Below are 21812 nucleotides of genomic sequence, written 5' to 3'. Positions count from 1 at the left end.
AGGAACAATACACGTACTAAAACGCCGATTAGCAGCTATATATATATATAGCTCTACAAGAAACAGTTAGAATTCAATATGTTCTACAGATTTCAATTTCCCCTGCAATAATGGTAACCTACCTCCTTAAGTCTAAGTATTTTGAGTTAGAAAGGCAAGAATTGTTCTGAATAACAATTTGACATGATTATCTATATACATAAACAAGTGATATTTGTAAGCAAATGAAATAAAATAAATAAATATTATGTACGTTAAAATAAATATTACGTTACGTTATAGATATGCTTCAAATTGATACAAACTGAGGACATCTTCATTGACTATTTTGAAGATAAGGTACCAGTCTAAGAATACTTTTGGAAGATCCTTGTATATATTCAGGATATCACAGTGAAATTCAGATTCGGAAATCTGACACAAAGTCACTATTCATAAATGGTCACATAAGACAAAGTAATCGGTAGAACCCATTGACGCATCGTAACAGAGCTTTGTCAGGTGTTCATACATAGTATGTGATATGTCTTATTTTGAAAATGAAATAAAATAGAGCTGGTGAGAGTTAATTCTCCAATAACTTCAGGAATAAGTGCCTTTATTGCCTCTCAAATTTATCTATAGACTTAATAACAAAAGTACCATGGCTATTACTGTTTAAAAGCAATTATATAAATGGTAAGATTTCAAACACATGTAATGGTTTATGAAATATCATATACGATGTCTGGATATTTCTAAGAAATTAAAAGTCTTCCGAGAAACATAGAAATTAACTGATCTCATGTTTCTACATGTTGTACTGATCTTAACTAGAGTTATCACTACAAGCGAATCAAATTTACATTGTCAGAGAAAGTCAGAACAAGCATGATATCTTGTTAAAATACCATCAAATAGTAAATGTTACCCTTCCAGGGAGTTATTGTTATTAAGGCTTTCAGTTGCTCTCTTTTACCATATATCACTGTATTATATACGGCTTTTATTCAATTCCTTTAGTCAAGCGCGAACAATCATGGTATAGTAGTCGCAACTTGACCGCGATGGTTGACCTTAGGCAGATTATTCATATCGATTATTTCATTGTAGAAATATGGGGTGCTTAGTGTAGCCGTCAATTTTAAATTTATGAATGCAAATAGCTGAAGAGTTAAAGTACACCCCTTTTCAATAATAGGTTGTATCTAATTATGTATTATAATACAAAGGTCAACCATCGGGGTCAAGTTGCGTCTACTATACAAGGAAGATGTTTATATAATCTTGCAAGGTAGAGTTATGCTTCCCACGCTTTTCACTACTTTTCTTTGCAACCTATCTATGTATCAAATTACACTAAACTCCATTCAGTGGATTGAAAGTCATTGTCTTAAATATTTCAAATGTGAAAATTCTATAATAAAAAGAGATGCAATTATGAAAATAGACAAGATGTAGTTATTATTCTTGTTCAATCAACTTCCCTTTATTGCTATAGAATTATCGCAATTATTAATTTCGCTAAAGAATTGTTATTCTTGTTCGTTTCCTTTCCCTTCATTGCTAAAGAATAATATTCTTGTTTATTTCTATTATCATTCTTGTTTATTTTCTTTTCTTCATTGCGAAATAATTATTATTTTTGTTCTTTTCCTTTCTCTTCATGCAAAAGAATTATTATTCTTGTTTATTTCCTTTCTCTTCAATGCGAAAGGATGGTCATTCTTGTTTATTTCCTTTCTTTTCATTGCGAAAGGATTATCATTCATGTTCATTTCCCTTTTCTTCATTGCGAAATAATTATTATTCTTGTTTATTTCCTTTCTCTTCATTGCGAAAGGATTATCATTCTTGTTTATTTCCTTTCTCTTTATTGCGAAAGGGTTATCATTCTTGTTCATTTCCCTTTTCTTCATTGCGAAATAATTATTATTCTTGTTTATTTCCTTTCTCTTCATTGCAAAAGGATTATCATTCTTGTTAATTTCCTTTCTCTTCATTGCAAAAGGATTATCATTCTTGTTCATTTCCTTTCCCTTCATTGCGAAATAATTATTATTCTTGTCCATTTCCTTTCTCTTCATTGCTAAAGAATTATTATCTTTGTCATTTCCTTTCCCTTCAGTGCTGTAAGTCGTTGCATCAAAAGTCAATGACGTAAACGATTTTGTCAGAAATGTTCATAATGTGAAAAAAAAAATCAAAGATAATTTTAAATCAATCAGAAGAGAATTAGTTTCTTAATCTCTATAATTCATTCCTCTCATCTATAACAGTCTTTACTTTCCACTGTATTCCCTCCAGTGGTTTTAAAGTAATTGTATATGTTCTAAAAGGTGTATGAAAAGGGTGACAATTTTGTTAAATATTATTCAGGATTAGTGGGACTTGTTAGGCCTATATATAAATTTGCTGCATGATCCCAAAGATTAATGTGAAACCCCAATGCCGTATCTTTACTGGTTTCAGACATACGCAAAGAAAACAACAATTTTACCACATTTCTAAGCCTAAAAGGGGAATATTTTTGTCAAAATGAAAGTTAAATTTTTTTGAACTGGATATGTAAACTTGCTTAAAAATCCAAAGGGCGGAATATAATGACTTATATTTACATTCGCACTATTCTTTTCCATTGAAATTTTGATGTTCATTTCGTATGAACAGCAAAAGGAAAGGCGCGAAAGTTACGTCAACGCTGCTTATAGATAAAGGGTCGTTGTTTTGACGACGCCCGCGTATAGGCAGGGAGAACGTTCCTTAGATGGCGTCGCAGTACTTCCGTCTGGTGAACAGAATGGCCGGGAAACTGATTTTAATGTTGAATGCAACAAAATGTGTGCAATTTATAATTTAATCTTGTTTACAAATGGAAAGGAAATATAATGTAAATATAAGAAATGAAACATTTTTTCGGTGTTCATGCGAAATGGACGACAGAATAGGATCGGCAAATTAAACATGAACCACTAACATGAACACCTAAAAAAATCATTTCATTTCTAAAATATTATAGCATATCAACTATACAGTCAGACAATGACTCCTGACCATATATTGGAAGAAGAAGAAGTAGTGAAAGGTGTTAAATGATATCGCGGTGAGAACTAAAATTAGTTCCAATGGAAATTTTCAAGAGCAACAAATTTCAAAAGTACTTTGTCATTCAACTTATGCAAAATTAAAACAGACAAAATGCATTTGTTATTTAAAACGTAAGCCAATATTAAGATAGTAACTAGAACGTATTTACGATTTTATCATGCAACTACTATGCAAAGTGCCTGATCAATAGCACTTGTCTGTATTTATATATATATATCAAAAATTAGCTTCTCCCATATTGACGGACTAGTCTTTAATTTTTTTTTTTTACATCGATTTCCTTCCAGATTGAATTTTATTACAGAGTCCAGTTTTAGTTTTGCCTAAAATATTATGTTGTTTGAAGCAGATTATATGAGTTTCACAATAAATAGAATAATAGACAATTGTCTTTTGATATCAATCTTATCAGGCTCGGCAGATACGGGCGGAAGGTGTTCGGTTTATTCACCCCTTTCACCCAGCCTATGTCAACCTCGATCTGATAATATTGATATAAAAAGACAGTAGCCTGTTATTCTCTATAAAGATATAACCAATGTCACCACTGTCACTGGTTTTCAGTGCTTTACGATTTGTAAAAACCTCGATATCAAAACACATTAACTTTAAGCTTCATTGAAATCTCTACAAAACTTTAGATTCTGAACTTATTTTCCGGACACAAAAAAGTGAGATAATTTTTAAAAAATGTGTTTCTAATCGTTTTTGCCGTGATACCTCTGTTCCAAGCTAGAAAGTCGTCTGCTCCCTGGTAAGAGAGAATAATGTTTTCTGGCCGCCCGTTTATAACTAAACACTGTTGAAAACGGGAGTAAAATTATATATAAAAAAACGTTTATGACAACAATTATACATTACTATGATATAAAGAGTTTAAGTGCATTGGTTTACAGATTTCTTACGTTGTTTTATAATCGTGAAGTAAGTGTAAATTGGAACAAATGGGCACGAGTTTTTCGAGATGTTTAGAAAGACTTGGAAATCGACTGGGTTTAGGTTCATTTATGCGCTGCTTTCAATAACGGCTCTAGAAGTAGCTATACTTAGCTGTCATTTTAACATACAAACACAATAACCATGTAAAAAGCTTTACGCCATTTACATTTAAGGAAATAACATGCACAGGCACAGGTTAATCTGTACAATTAGTATTGTAAAAAACCCTTGAAGTCGATATGTAGAAGTACAATTAAAACAAACTCACTAACAGGAAGACAATTGTATCGTACAAGTGCACCTATCAGTCCTCAATATGATTTATATCAAACAATCTTACAATACTGTTTTACTTAAAACATCAGTTTTTAAATGTACAGTCCAGTCTAAGCTTATTACCAGTTACGCCACATTGTTTCTTTTTTGGACCGTTTCCTTCAATATGATTGGCTAACAGAAGTGTTTTCCAAGTGTTTTGTCCTTCTCCCGATGTTGGGCTACTTTTTCACTTTTTATTTATACTACCAGTACAGAGATTTGAAATAATTTGAAAACAATGACTATAAAAAGAAACAAAAGTAATAAATGTCATTTTTGTTGTTGTTGTTTTACACACTTGTAAAACCAGAAACCTCGTATACATATCTACGATTCCGGCCGTTATCGGATATGTATACTTCGGTTTCGGGTTTTACAAGTGTGCTAAAAAAAATATGACATTCCTTCCTTCAGTATCACGATTTACATCACAATGCCATAAGTCTTTATATACATTAAAAATATTAGGTAAGATTATATTTTAAATATCATTTTTATGAACAAAATCATCAATGTTACAGAATCTATCACAATTATATTTGTTCTATCTTTTACATACAGGAACATTCGAATGTTTTCTTTGGTATTTGCTCGTTTAAGCACATTTCTATTTAACCTTGTTCCATTAATATAAACTTAATATTCTAGTTTTTCAACATAAGCTTTTTACTGGGTTACATCCGGTATCCATACGGACCTCTCCATTTTGGGATATCAACCAACATCTATAAAGAATACACTATAGCAGCTGACATAAAACACTCTCGGGGTATATCAACTTCACGTATCAGCATTTAACACTTATCGTGCTAACTACGATTGATTCCGCCTTTGCGACCTGTGTAGATCATGATCTGCACTGTTCGCCATACAGTCAGTATGTTTTGGTAAACACCCTTTTTAATAGTTAATAAAACTATCCAAATTGAAAGCTGGACAAGTTCGTTATAGAAATTTAGGAGGGTAAGCGTTACTTGCTGTAAACGGAAAAGACGAAAACTCGAAAAAAAAAATCAAGGCTGGGTTGAGAAAAAACGAGAAAAAAATCCGAATTTTAGTTATGAAAAAAAAATCAACACAAAAAAATAAAATACCATTAAAATGATTACCAATATCTAACACTAAAGAGCAATTTAACTGATAGCAATTTACCTTGTCCTTTAATAGCAGTGTATAAGAATGCCATGAAGACAAGCATAAATATTAATATTTTTATCATTTTTACTGCTAGACAGGCCTTTCCTAGGAATATGTTTAAACAATGTGAGCGCGAGCACTTTTATTCTTGTTTTCAGCCAATCAGAAATTGCCATGGTGAAACTCTCCTAGTTTTAGTTATTGGTTTTGTAAGTCTACATTAGTAATTGTTTCTATAGCTGATATATGAACTCTTAAGGATGAAGTTTACCTTGTAACCAGGACAGATTCATATTTATGGAACCGTAGCAAATCATAATACTTCTTGTAATTAAATGTTAGCTGATAAAATCTCCTGTTTCTTTGTCTATGTACCTTCAAGTAAACAAATTATACTAGTTTGAAGTACATGACCCTCTAACGACATTTTATATTGAGAGAAGGGCTGTAGGCAAAAAAGGAACTCAAGAAAGCAGAATATGGAAAAAAGTTTAAGGTGACAGGGCTGATGACGAAATAACGTTCAAAACAGGAAAATAACAGGGTCTTTTAACCCAGAATCACTCAAGTTAAATCTTTTTTACATATCTGGTAAACAGTTCGGCTTCAAGGTAGGGACAAGCAAAGACAGCTTAGAGACGGTGACATCAGTTTGAAAAAGTTTAAACACTACACAGACTGACAAAACATTAGACATCTATAAATGTTTCACGGTTGTTTCATATACATGCATTAGCTATTGTAGTTTAACCATAAATATAAAAATGAAAACAAGTTAATAAGCGAAAACTGGAACCTTTGCTGAACTATGATATTTAACTTTTTCTTAATTCATTAAATGTTTAAAGGAATTATTATCTTCAATAACATTTGTATATGTCGTGACTGGTGTGTCAGGTCACATTTTAATTGTCAAAATCTTGTAATGAAAGAGCATTTATCAGTGATAAGTTGATAAGGAGAAGTGACACAGTTTAAACATGAACATTGTGGAACTAATTTGTATAATCGGAACTACTTTCGTGTCAGTCAGTAAGAGATTTCTTGTTGTAATTTCTAAAAAATGCGCGTATGTAGATACAGGTTTAGTCTCGAAAAAGACTGGTACTTCGATCACCGCTACAATGCTAAATATATCGATTGAATATCTTAAGACATTTTCTTTCTAAGTTCTCATTCAAAAGCATACTACATGTACTTAAAGTTTTATTGTAACTAACATTTATAAAACTTTTCAAGGTCACTTAAATTGAATCATTTCATATATTGCAGAATTACATGCTAGCTCTAGGCTTTGTCACTTTTTATTTCATTTCATTGTTATTTTTGAAATTTCCTTTCCTTTTTTTGACACCAGTTTGTGTTTGTCCTAACGGATGGGTTAGACATGGATCATCTTGTGTTCAAGTCAGTCCTGAAGCTCTGAACTTGCCAGAAGCAGATACGGTACTTTTCCTTTTCATATTATGCAACATATACTTAAATCATATTGCTAAAACCTTAGTGTGAAAATCTGAAAAACTACCATAGGTCTAGTTTGATCATCCACTATTGTAAGTACACTAGTTTCAAAATGGCGGAGATAGACAAGAAAGTCTTGACGAGGCTGTGGAATTAAGCATTTTCAGTGTTTCACATGAATAAATTGTTCTTTATTGCTGTCATTGGAGTGTGTTTGATGGTCATGTGACCTGTTCAGTTTTCAAAAATAGAGAGTAGACTGCTTTTCTGTAGTGAAAAATTAATTATGTTCGATCACGCACATGTGCAGAAATACTTCCATCTTTTTATGCCCCCGAAGGGAGGCATATTAGTTTCCAACTGCCCGTCCGTTCGTTCGTTAGTTCGTCTGTCCGTTCGTTCGTAACAGCGTTAACTTTTTGCATGAAGGCACTTTACTCGCGAACCACTGCACCCAGGACCTTCAGACTTCACATGCTATTAGTACTTATTAAGTACACCACCCCTACTGACTTTGGGGTCACCATGTCAAAGGTCAAAGTCACAGGGGCCAACGTTAACTTTTTGCATGAAGGCACTTTACTCGCGAACCACTGCACCCAGGACCTTCAAGCTTCACATGCTGATAGTACTTACTGAGTACACCACTCTTACTGACTTTGGGATCAACAGGTCAAAGGTCACGGTCACAGGGGCCAACGTTAACTTTTTGCATGAAGGCACTTTACTCGCGAACCACTTCATCCAGGACCTTCAAACTTCACATGTTGATAGTACTTATTGAGTACACCACACCTACTGACTTTGGGGTCACCAGGTCAAAGGTCAAGGTCACCAGGTCAAAGGTCAAGGTGCTGCGGCGGCATTTGTCACCATTAGTGACAGCTCTTGTTACTATACTAGATAATCAAACTAAGCCTTTATGTCAGGAGCAAGCCTCACGATCATTCTGTTTATCCTAAGACAGTCATGATACATTGCAGTTGTGTTGAAAGTGTTAGTTTGCAAGAGTCAGCAATATGTTGTGTTTTTATCAAAAACATTTTGAAAATATGTTTAAAATGTGTAGTTGGCAGTTCCTTTCAAAAAGATGTTTTTTGGTTGTTGTTTTTTTTTTTTTGTTTTTTTGTTTTTTTTTTTATTATTATTATTATTCCTTCTCTTGAGAAGGAATATCTTAATTCAATAAGTCACACTGGACTGAGCTACTGATGACGAAAGCTGTTGTAATTACAAGCTGGCCAATTAAACTCCGTGACCTTAGAAATAACCTCTGACGTTAAACTATTCTTTCTCAATTGAGGGGACTCCATGGGTTACACAATACTAAACCCGAGGATGATTAATTGATTCTTTTATTTCCTCCTGAACATAACATATGTACATTCAGACAGACAGACAGACAGATAACTTTATTTTCTCCCAAGGTAAATAATTTACAACATGGGGATGAACTGTATCCAAAACTAAAGCTACAGTAATACTTCCGGTAGCACCTTATTTACTGATGAATGTTGTGTACTTGTTTTCTAGAGGATTCCGGAGTTTAAAATTTATAATTGATCGATCACCAGATAGACATATATCAGCAAATTTAAATGTAAACAACCAAATATTATCGTTACCTTCAAATTCATGGTTAATATATGAAAACAAACCCCATTGCGACCCTCTAATTATGTGTAACAAATTCACACATGGAATACCAGGTCAATGTCTTTTTGCCGTATTTACTCTACTGAAAGAGGTAACATATTTAATTTGTTGTTGGATTTAACAATTTAAATAACTAGCGTAAATACTTACCTGATATTTTTTGGCAGTATAAAACAGACATTGCAACCAAAATTTTACAAGATGGTCATTTTATATTTATATAGATATGCCCTAGAAGGAACTTTTGGTATGCTTTAACTTGTTTATTCTTATGCTTTAAAAGCAAATTATAAAGATGCATTGGCATGCAAAATATCTAGAAAATCCAAAATAGACCTAATAGATTGCAATTTATATTTCAGCCATCTCTTGGATCTGTGCAATGGAGCCATACAGAAGTGATATTTTGTATCGTTATAGTTACTATGGTAACCACTGCGGTTGCAATGATAATAAGAAGGAAGTGTTTTAAACGGTCCTTTATTAAGAGAGGACAATGAAAAAATGAATCTGTTATGAAGACCTACTGTGATATACAAAAGACAACGATCTATTTACGTAATCTGATCTTGTGTGCTTTCTTGACCTGTTTGGCGACTGGAATGAAATTAGAAATTTATAAATTTATAGCTACCAAAATGCAAAATAAAAAGTAAAATACAATGAACTTCTCTTTTATATGTTATGTACATGTCATCCCCCATTATGCTTCACTTAATTGTTGTTTTTTTTATTGATGACTCATTGCTTACTGTAAAGCCTGTTCTTGATTTGAGACCTCATGTACTGTCGGTCACAGACGGAACTGGCTGAAAGTGACCACTATAGACAGGTGAACACTATATCTACGTTTTCGATGTTGGATACTAATATTTGTTTAAAACTTAATGACATTAACATAAGATGTATTGATTACAATAATGTACAAGTTTTGGGAGATATTTTTTTTACACATACAAGATTAAAATATATGAAAAAAGTCATTTATATTCTATGATATGCACAAATACTGATAAACAGGATGTTAAAATAATTTTAAAATCTGGGTTATTCTATTTTTATCCAGAATCTTCTTTCTGGTTCTTCATGATACATGAAAGTGCTAGAATCTTCCATGATGATTTAAATAGGAAGCTGTCTGAGGACAGAGGAGACCTAAACAAACAAGATGTAATTAAAAAGAATTCTGTATTTCTTTAAAACAAAATACCACCAGTTTGGAATTTTTAAACATTTGATGGATTTATTGCGGATTTAAGAAATAACATAAAGAGATGATTTATGTGCTACCATGTACTTATGTAACAATTCAAATATCTTGAAAATGTTAATTGGCCGTAAAGTCCAATTATGATATACAGAATATACGAGATCTAATCTTGTCCAGGACATGATCTGGACTATTCTGCATCCGCGCAGTCTGGTCAGGATCCATGCTGTTGACTTTCAAAGCCTATTGGAATTAGAGAAACCTTTAGCGAACAGCATGGAGCCTGACCAGACTGCGCGGATGCGCTGGCTGGTCTGGATCCATGCTGATCGCAAAGCCACTATGTTGGTTTTCTCATGGCACGGCTCAATTATATTTGAAATTTACGGCTAGTTACCATTTTCAAGGAATTAGAATCGTTAGTTTTCAAAAGAAACTTTGTTATTGTTAATAGCTGCTGGCTTATTTTTCTATTTCCTTTAGAATTTCAAATACCAAGCAATTATTACTTTAATCGTAACATATATTAAAACATATATTAAACTATCTCATATTCACATTCTATATAATGGAAACTATTTTTATTTTAAAGGTGTCTTGTAGCAAAAGTAATGTTTAATATATCCTTTCGACTACCGCTATCGTACACCGACGCACTACCTGAGCCGCCAAATGCAGACTATACTTTTGGGGTTCTCCATTACCACTACTGTTTTGCAGGCGGGCTACCGGAGACGACTAATACGTACCAGAAAAATGGGGGTGCTCATTTCAATAGCGCATAATGCAGTATTTGTGTAAAAATTGTATTTTTTCTCAATTGAAAATAGAAGGAATTACCAAAAATATACTACATTTTTACGCTGCGGTAATTTTCATGTAAAACGGTTGCTACACTATGGTAGTTATGTCCATTGTATGGTTATTGTTATAACTACACTGTGGCACAACTTATAATTTCTTGTTTCCTACAATAGTCTTCTATGGTATTTATATGCAGATAAAACATACAGTTAATGTTATTTATTAAAAGTCACATATTTAAACGGTCACTGCATCACTGTGGCAGTACATGCTATTTTGTGTGAATATGTATTAATACGCTGCGGCACTGCCTTGAGTTTCGCATGCCCTGCATTAAACTACTGTGGTAATCGGGGGAATAAATAATGCCTACAGGATAAGTTTTGATTACTAGTATAATCCTTTCACAAGGTAACTTTCTCAGCACTGTGGAAGTGCACCTAATTTCATTTAATATGTATAACTACACTATGACTTTGCCTTAAAATTCAAGTTATTCAAAGAAGTCTACTATAGTTCTTAGTAACGGGGCGAGTAAATCTACACTGCGGTACTACATTGAAATTCGTTCTTCCTGCAAACGTCTACTGTGATAATTATTTTCAGAGTGGTTTGGTTGCTGTACCACTTCCTCCATATGTCAGCCCCCGCCCCCTCCATCCCGTCTAACAAGACATATGCATCCCCACTCCTATACCCAGATCCTCACTCCCTGTAATTACTATAAGTATATTTTTTCCAGCCACCATAGTGCTTTGGAATTTCCTTCCAGTACAACTTGTGCAAGTCCCAACCCTGAACCAGTTTAAGCAGGGTGTAACCAAACTTGCACACAATGCTTAACATGATAGACCTGTTTCTTTAAACTGCTTTTATCTGTAAATCCTTCTTGTTTTTAACACTATCAACTGTATTGTTTTTATTTTCCTGTCCATTCTACTTTTAAAATTCTTGTACAGGCGCGCAGCTGCAAGTAATACTCGCAAAGAGGAGTGTTTCTAGACACATCCCTTTGGCACAGGCGTTCCTTGACAGCTCAACCCATCTTTATGGGTCTTTTAACATAGGGAGGAAATTCTGGCCATATGATTTGAAACCACAGAAATTAGTCCGACAGAAGGAAGTTTCGGCAGGAATAATGTAATGTAATACATTATTCCTGGTTTCGGTTAGTGCATTGAACAAAGGGCAGCATATGACACGTCAAATCAGATTGGAAACATGGTAGCTAGAGTATGGAAGGTTACCGTTCAGGAATTAGGAAACCCAAACAAACGCAGGTCGTTGATACCATTGGCCGAGAGTTTGCAGTCTCACATGAAATTATCTCAATGTCAGGGCGAACAAATGCTTGTCAGTTTTGCAGTATGAAGAAACTTAAGACCGCCGGTGGTCTCCAACACCAACGTCATCATTTGGTTGTAAGCAGTGTAAAGACAATTTACACAGGTATAACAATATTCTTCTTATTAGAAAGTTATATTGATCTTATGAGTAGTTTTAAAGTGTTCGTATTATTATTTAGTCATTGCTATGTTAATTGAACGTACTTTCTTATACTCGATGTATATAAACTGGGTCTGAGTCAACAAGTCGCTCAAATCCAAAAATGTACTCAAATTATCCCTCTGGGTCAAATTTTTCGGAACATTTAAGCATGCCAGAAGAGGAAAAGTCTGTTATTGCATTATATATTCGACTGCTCATAACAGGTTAATCTTCTTAGTACAGGATAAATTGTTTCGAGAAATCCAGCCCTTAAGTACAAAAGCCAGTTAAAGATAAGTTTTGCAATAATTGTAGTTGAAAATCAAAATGTCTTGCTTACATAAAAATATTTGTCATCTATTTTCAGGGTTTATCCCCGTGATCTTTTAAATAATACTTTCAGGGAATGCTTTCTTCCGTATCATGATGTTGCGTCCAAACCTGGGATGGCTAAGGACAAGTCCATACAGACCTGCAATCCGAAAACGCCCGTAAAACTTGGCAACAAGAGCGAAATCGAGAATCAAGAAAATCGATTATATATAACTAATAATATCTTTTGATAATTAATTTGCACATGCAATATACTTTTCTAATATGAGCTGTCTCAAGGGAAAAGGGGTTTAGAGTTATGTTTTTGAAATTCAAGAATGACATGTTTCATAAAGTTTGGCTTCTTGTGAATTTTAATACATTGTAATATAGTATAAAAATAATAATCATACAACCGGGCATATTAAATATAGACGCATAACTAACTGATTAAACAGTTCTACCGATGACATGTTTATCAGACTCAATTTTGGACATTTTATCTTTCTATGCGTCATTCTAATTACCCTAACCCCCTTGCATTTAGACGGCTATTCAGAAAATACATGTATATATAGATTGACGGTTATTGTCGTAAGTTGTTGACAAAATGTTACACAATCAGTTCACTAAAAGTCATGATATAATTCCTGTTTTTTGTTGAATTTTTACTGTAGTCCGTTTAAACTGGGTTAGAATGAAACAATTTATTATTATGCTTTATGTTACCTTTTATGATGATTTGTAAGTAATGCAAGATCCGCATCTGTTATAGCTTTTACAACTTGCTTTCGTTTAATTGTAATTTTTGTTTTTTTCTGTCATATGTTTTTGTTTGCTTTTAATGTTTTACTTGTAGTCTCCTACCTGTTTCTCCGGATCGGACTATAGGTAGACTGTCTATCATAAAATTTAGTCCAAAATACGTTGTTCAGGTTGTGTAGCATTTGATATATGATTTTCCTTGCTCATACCCGTTCATAGGAAATTGCCTGTACTGTAGTGTTTTCATTCAGTTGTTAATTTTATTATTTTGTTTTATTATTTTCTGTTATAAGGTTGTTTGTAAATACAAAGAACATGTTTTGGTTGCATTTTACTTTTAGTCACCTACCAGTTATGTCAGCGGATCGGACCATGTAAACGCGTCAACTATACGTTATTGAGGTTTATTTAAATTGACACATATTCATAATCTGTTTTTGTGGCGTATATGATGCAAGTGCCAAAACAAAACTCAAAAATGTCGAATGACACTTCGCGGTAAAACTTATAATAGTAGCTAGAAGTGTCTTTTTCTTAGTTTGTCATGCCTTATTGACTTTCAAACATTTTAAAATAACTGAATTTATTAATAGCATTACATGTATATTTAAATTAGAGCGTATCCCATTTGCGAGCTGTATTCCGTAAATACTTTTCTTTAAAGTCACTATTAAGGTATCAATTGTTTAATCATATCATGAAGAATTGTAAGACCTCATTTCACCGAAAGCACATTCATGTACGGTTTTGGAAACAGTCCATTTTAATAATTCTAGGACTGAAATGATTATGAACGTTTTCTTTTAGGAAATTCGATTGTTCCTTTTCGGAACAAGACTTATAAAAGAACATCTGATTATATTATGGTCTGGCTTCAATGCAATTAATATGAGATATTACCGACTTTTGACAAAAGAAACGTAAAATAAATTTAATTTCTTATCTTTTGTTCTGCTTTAATTGAATAATTTATGGGACTTTCCGGTAATCGGACTCCTTTCTGGTGTTAAAGGTTTTATTCTGCAGTGTCCGTAGCTCGGTGGTTAGATCGTCTTACTCATAATTGGGAGATTGAGTGTTAGACCCCAGTGGAAACACATGTCGCCAGGCCATGTTGCAAATGTATATAATTACTATGCTTTAATATTTAAAGTATTTCCGTCTACACATAGATAAGGTAGAATTAATTGCTAAAACTGCGCAAGGACGATATTACATCTTGAAGACAATTGCCAATTTGCCAAAGTATCAGAGTACATAAATAAAGAGTTTGTTTTTGTTTGGATTTATGGCCATTTTCAATATTATTCCAGTTATATCAGGCAGCCAGTTCACCTAACCATCGTCCCTTGGAAAGACCAGTACTAGACGCCAAAGTTCGTAAGCAACTGCCTACTTTCTCACAAAGTCGGTAGCAGAACTCAAACCTGCGACCCTCCGTCAGCGAGAGGTTTCAGAGATGACAAGTGCACGAATGTATCTCCTACACTACGGAACCGGACTATAAATTAATATAATGACTATACAAAGGCACATGTGAAATACTGAATACTGTACCATTTATAAAGCATTCCACAGTCTCCATGCATTATAATGCATAATGCATGGAGCTCAAAGTCAAAATTACCAGTGTGTACTTTAGGATAATTTAAATGCATTCTTACCTAAAGTTTGAGTTTTAAATTTGAAAAGTACAATACTTCCATAGTGGATAAATTTGCACACGTCTTGTATGCAACTGGAATGTGCATATATATTACCGTTGCGACGTAAAAACGATGAAGCGTTCTGTAGAGAATTACCACAGTGCATATATGTATGTTCCATGTGCAATAACAATTTAAAATATTACTGCCGTAGTGTATTAATGTACGCTATTTCTGATTACCACAGTGAAATTTTGTATTTTACTGGAAAAAGTTCAGAAATACCGTGGTGCCACAGTGAAAGTAATTGGTGAAAAGTCTACAAAACGCATCAGTGGCAGACCCGTGGTTTTCTGACTCTAGAATGCCGGAGCCGCATAATGCAGCCGTAGTAAAATAGCTTTAAATACAGTAGCGTAGAAATGAGTAATTAATTAAGTTTTAAAAACTGAGTTTGGTAATTACCGCGACGAGCAACCATCAAAACTAATGGGTATTTTTGGAGAGTAATGATCCCTTAATTGCTTGAAAAGGATTTTCTTATCAACAAATTGCGATGACAATGATTTTAGAACATCATTGCGCACGAGACGTTTGATTTTGTTTTTAAATTTAGTGGACACCTGTAATTTGTTGCGTAATATTATTTAGTATGTCATACGAATGATTTAGCTTATTAGTTTTACTGATTTCATACCGTTTTGTTAATAACATAAATGAAAGTTTACACTTCAGATGAAATTCTGCAATAAATAAAAAGCATTCAAATTCCCCCCAGATACAAAGAAAAATTAAAAAATTCCGGTAGTCCTACGCTGTACGATGTCGGTAATGTGGACCCTGGTTTTGATGGTACGTTTTAGGCGTCTGAGGTAGTCAGTCGGTGTATGATAGCGGTAATAGCGACCCCCGTTTTTATGGTACGTATTAGTCTGCTATGGTAGCCGAAAGGATATAAATTATCGAAATTTCTATCGCCCTTTGATATTTTCTGCAATGTCATTGAAACTAGTATAAATATTACATTTATGAAATTACACCAACATTTAGAAATTAATGTTGTAAGAAACTTATTTCAATTCCAACAAAATATATTTGTAAATTGATATCATTTTATGACCGTTACTTTAAGACCTCTTAATGATTTCAATACACACAAATGAATTTTTGCCTTAAATTCACGCGCAAATGTCATAATAAGAACATTGGGCAAAAAATATGTAATTATTTCTCCTACATCATCAAATATCAAACCACTTTTAATTTTCTTCTTAGATATTGCGGAATAAAGAAGTCATTTGGCTTTTATCATCGTGTTCCTGCATTATAACAAAATTCGTTCATTTGTTAATTATAGAAAGTCATCTGAGACATTTTAAAATTGGAATGAGGTTCCAAAAAGGATGAAACGTATGATAGTCTTTTTTAATTTCGTTGAAAATTGAATATGTTATTTCAAGCACATTGTTCTAAACATACGAGAAACTTTATAAATATAGCGGTTTTAATATGAAAGATGATGTAAAAAATATTGAGGGGCGTTAAGTAACATTAAGTATAAATCACGTTCAAATGAATCTGTTTCTACAAAGTGTTTACCAATAATTACAATTTGGATTTAGTCTCAATTTTCTAAACAAATGAAACTCTTCACCAATGTAGGTAAGTGGTTCAGGAAATTTTTCAGAGAACAAATATTCCTACCCTGCGCCGAGTCACATGTGTGTGTTGTCAGGTAAAACTCGGCTTCAAACGTTTTTTTGAAATAGATAGTGATCAGCTATTTCGAGACACACCATATGATTGTTTTTCAACTTTCTTACAGTTGCACACTTCGCTTTCTTCTTTGATTGTATCTAGCGGTATAAAGTGGAATGCGCTAAGATTGGCAGTTCTTAAACCCACTTTGACTAAGCTGCTTTGATGTTTAATCTGACCCTGAATTGTGTTCCTGTTGCCGCTTGGCCTTTCTGCAAAGGCATTGAGGACATGCGTATATGGATTTACATATTTGACACGAGCGTTTTATATTGTTACATATTCATGTTTTGTCCATTGTTACTAGTAGGTATAGGCTGAACACCACTAAATCCAGCTGTTCTTTATTTCATATAAAATCAACTCACTTCATAACGGGTTTTCGACATTTTCTAGCATATCAGATTTTCAGAGACTTATATTCCCATAAAGAACTAGATCACTACTTTAGTGTTACCCTACGGCTGGTGTTACGTGATCGTATAGAATATTGTTCCTTCGCGTTGTGTCTTTGGTGGGTAATCAAGAGCTCATATGTATGTGAAACGAGAAGAGATGGAAAATAAACAAACACACTGTCGGCTTTATATAATGTATTAATTGTTAACTAGAATATGCAGAAATATTCACACGCGAGCCTCTCTCTGTATTAACGTATATACAAGTCAAAATAGATAAAACAGTTAATAGTAATATAATCCCAAAATGTCTTTCAATACAGCACACCCTGACGCAGAATTGGTGGCTGGAAAATAATGTGTATACTCTACAAGTATCTATCTAACAGTGCGCGCCACAGTACCGTGGTCTATGGGTTTTATAACAATTATGTGACCTTTGACTGTCTAGACATGAGGACATAGTTATTATTAACTTCTTTCTAAATATATGTTTGACCAATGCCCATTTGATCGGGTCAACTACATGTCACGCGTATACCTGTGTGACCGGTTAAGGTATTTCATGTATAAACTGAAATATACGAATATACATGAAAGATGGAATGCTAGATATCATAATGACCTGGGTAAACGTTAAAGTATAACATTCGCCCCTTTCTAGGAAAAAGGATTAAATCATATTTAATTGATTTAATGCTTTTAACTTAAATGCAAAACCGCAATCAAAAATCTGATCAAAAATCTAAAATGCTAGAGTAGGGGCAACAAAAATAATTAAGCGGAAAACCAATGTCTTAAACAATTAAATAAGTATTTGTCCACTATAAATTTTATGCTGAGTGCACACAAGGTAGATTACAAGTAAGCGATATGCGAATATTTGACAATAATATTTCGACAAAGTTTTGCCGGGGGTTAATTATCAGTTCTGAAATATGCTTGATTAACTTAGCTAATAAAAATATTAAGGTAACCTAACAACAAAAATGAGAGAGTATTTAAATAAAAATACAATCCACGCGAGTTATTTTTTTTTCTTATTTTACAAAATAATCCACGCGATTTATTTTTCTTCATCTGTGTCCATCGGTCTTCTTGGGAGTGGTGAGTAGTTGAAGTGGCCTAGAAGTGGTGACTAGTTGGATCTCGAACTTGACCAAGGGCTAAGGGCTTACATTCTGTCGACCCTGCCATATATCCGCCTGATATATCCGTCACAGGGGTTTACGATACTCATTGCCTTAGGAATAATATGTAGATAAACCAATATGGTGTTATAACGTGTCGTTATAACATATGTTTGCATGGAGTAATCATATAAAAGTTGAACCGAAGTTCAATAGTAATTTGGTTGTGCTTGGAGATGTTATCGTTGCATAGCTAAAGTCCTGTTGCTGCATTTGTAACTATAATGTACAAGTATTGTCCACATTCCAGATAACTAATGTATCGTACTTTTAGACGTCGTAAATGTTAACTGGAGGAAGAAAACGCACTTAGGTGAAAATACAGATAAACTGCGAGAGAGTGTCCATCACTAATGAGGCATCGTCGTTGACTAAAATTATTTACATGTCATGCCAATTGCATTATGTACAAGCATTCCGCTTGTTAAAAGTTCAAGTCATACAGTAACACAAGTTCATATAAAATATACGTAATCACAATTGTAACTCAAATATCACTATGTACAGAATATATCAGTCATATAAATTCATGTCGACATTATTTCTCTTCTACGTCTGGGTACAATTTGACGTAATCATTTCCAACTGTTGGAGCGGAAGCCTCAATCGACTTTGGATTGTAGATCAGGATATTTTCCTTAGCCGAGGGGTCGGCAGCATCCGCTTTCTTCCAAGCAACCATGTAGTCAGATTTATTATTGCCTTTACTTCCAGAATTTCGGCGAAGCCAACCCTTAAGTACCTTAAGGTTAACAAATTTGCAACATATGAACATACTGATCCCCAAAATTAAAAGTACTACTAAGATTATTGCAACATAAACCCAGAAAGGTAATCCTCCCTCTTCAGGCATTTCGACCTCCCTTAAATTTGCTAATTCATTTATTAAGATGGCATTGGAATCTCTGGTAGACTCTTAAGGTGTTCAGGTAGTTCCTGTTTTGTAAAGTTTGGTAATTTTGTTACAAAATCACCCCACAGGATCTCTGTACTGATATTAAAACTTGAGGTTATAAGACGAACTGTTTCGTCTGTTATTTGTCGGTGAAGGTCAAAGCTAGAGTGAGCCGTTAAAGTAAGGTAATCACCTTTCGCTATACAACCTCGTTGTAACTTAGTGATGCCCGCGGGCGGTGATAGAATCAATGGACTCGAAGTTACACCTCTAACATCTTGACAAGTGAGAGATAACCTTACTGCATGGTCAGTGATAAATAACCAAATACCTGGGGTTATTTGCGTCGCAAGTGGTAGGCGAACATTTGGCATGACTATCCTGTTGCAATAAGTATTTATCTCCTTACGGTTTTGTAAATATAAATGAACCATACATTGTTTTGACATTTGTATGGAGTACAGGGCGGACTTTACCTCGCAATAACCTAGGGCCTTATTTGAGCAGCTGGCCAGTTCACTGTTAGTCAGAACGGCATATCGTGTCATATCTGTATTAAATGCAATTCCTGTGCCCTCAAGTTGGTATTTTGCAAGTAGAGTTTGTGTGTTTGGTGTTCGAGAGCTGTTACTTTGTATTGCGATGGGCATGTTTATCACTTTATATATGTTAAACCGCTCATACTGTTCAAGTACAGGGACATGCAAAATAATATTATTTTGTTTGGCCACAAACATTCCAGTACAGAGCATATTTTGGTAATAAGACCACAGTTGAGTGTTTTCATCATACGGTAGTTGTAACATTTGCGGTAAATTAGATCGAATTTCAGATAGTATTGATGCGAGAGAAACTGCTCAATAATTGCTGGTGCGAGATGAGACAGTGCAACGGCATCTAACTGTATTTCAAGGTGTTCATACAAGCTAAGGCCACGTGAAATTAGTTCCTTGAAGTTTTGAATCAGGTTTGATAGTTGAAGGTATGTTTGTACAAATTCTGTGAATTTAACTAATTCTTTGTGAAATTTTCTTCGAAATTAGACAAATCTGTGTGTAACTGTTCCATGGATGTAAGGATTTGATTAATTGTTTCACGATTTTCAGACACACCTTGTTTCGTAACATTGAGTACTGTTAAACTTTCGTCGAGTACATGCAGAATTGTTTCTTGAGTTCCTGCCAGTTTTGCAACATTTCGCCTAACAGCATTTATTTGATCATCCGTACTCACGCCAAATAATCCGTGAAATAATGAGCCAATAAATGGAAGCAATGATCGCTTATTCCTAATGAATTTGTTGTTATTGAATTTAGAGCGCAATTTTAAATAAGTGTACTTAAGTCGACTCAGTTCCTGTTCTAAACTTTTTAGTGTAAGCACGAAGTTCGGATTTGTCTTAATAGCGTCATATTTTAATATGGTTTGCCTAATAGTTCTTTCGATCTTATCAGCATCTTCAGAAATGTTAGTGATAAATTGGTCATAGGGATCTAAGTCCAGAGTGAATGCTAATTTCCATGCACTACGGGTGAAAGTAACCTGATTACTTTTCATAAACACCACGTTATCTCTTAACGTGATAGTATTGGCTTCGGGAAATATGGCAAGCAAAAGTGCAATATATATCTGAATAATCATAATGATGACCTGAAACGACAAACGAATTGTGTTGTCAGCTATTGGTTTCACAAGGATATCATTATACAGTGAATTTAACATAAACTGGTCTATGTTGATTTTGAGTCAAGATATCAATGACAATCCGCGGCCGTCTTGACAAGTTAATTCGCCTAAGGCAGTATATTCATGTAAATAATGTCATTACAATACTGTATAAAGTTTATACATTGCAGTCGAAATTGACTACTAAAATTACAATAAGTGTGGCTATATACTCTTATGTATATAAACGCCATTGTCTTACTTTGACCTGTGAGTCAAATGGAAAATAAAATCATAAACATAATATTTTTATATATATACAAAATTACATCTGAAGCCTTCCTACAACATTTTTGCTAGAGCGTTAAGTAGGTTCTTAAACTGAGCATTTTTGTCATTTACATCGGGTGACTGGTTCGTGAAATCTGAACAAGCTGTCTGAATATCACCTCCAGGCGATTTTACCTGTCTTATTTCAGCAGTAGTTTTACACTGCGACAGTGAAGGTTTAATTTCCGGATCATTTAACATGTTAACTTCCATGGGAGATTCGCTTGTAGAGTTTTCATTTTCTGTAGAGTATGGTGTATCGGTCGGGACATTAGTTATTGATTTATTGCGTTTAGATTGCACTTGTTTCTTAAGCTTAGTTAGCTCGGATTCACTATCAGTGCTATCAGAGGACGATAACTGTTCCCGTAGTCTTTTTCTACGTAGTTTTCTTTGAATTTCTGCTAGTGGTGGGTCACTATCAGAGCTAGCAGACGAATCAGTTCTTTCGCGACGTAACCTATTTGTCACCTTTTTGGGGACGGTTTGTGAGTCTGACCTAGAATTGTCGCTATCTGAGTTGGATTCAGAGTCCGAAGGGGGTACTGCGTACGTCGATTTCCTAGTTCTCTTATCAATGTTGACCTTGGGTGCTTCCCATTCATCTATATTGGCCGCTTTTATATTTCGGGCATGAGCATGGACGTTAGTACCATCAAGTACATGCCTTAGCACAAAAGTGAGCGGGGTCTTTTTCTCAACAATGCGATAATATGGTGTGTACCTATGATCAAGTTTGCTTTTCCTGGCATT

The 21812-nt window shown here is 34.1% G+C and overlaps 1 long non-coding RNA gene across 1 annotated transcript; it reads left to right on the top strand.

Annotated features, from left to right (window-relative positions):
* The first annotated feature begins 6439 nt into the window (after positions 1-6439).
* Positions 6440-9248, top strand: LOC123531276 (uncharacterized). The gene is made up of 3 exons (XR_006682384.2): positions 6440-6513; positions 6839-6927; positions 8961-9248. It is a non-coding gene; the product is annotated as an uncharacterized LOC123531276 (long non-coding RNA).
* Positions 9249-21812: the final 12564 nt, after the last annotated feature.

Source organism: Mercenaria mercenaria, chromosome 11, assembly GCF_021730395.1.
Source record: "Mercenaria mercenaria strain notata chromosome 11, MADL_Memer_1, whole genome shotgun sequence".
In the NCBI taxonomy this organism is placed as follows: Eukaryota; Metazoa; Mollusca; class Bivalvia; order Venerida; family Veneridae; genus Mercenaria; species Mercenaria mercenaria.
This window is presented reverse-complemented; position numbering and strand designations above follow the sequence as displayed.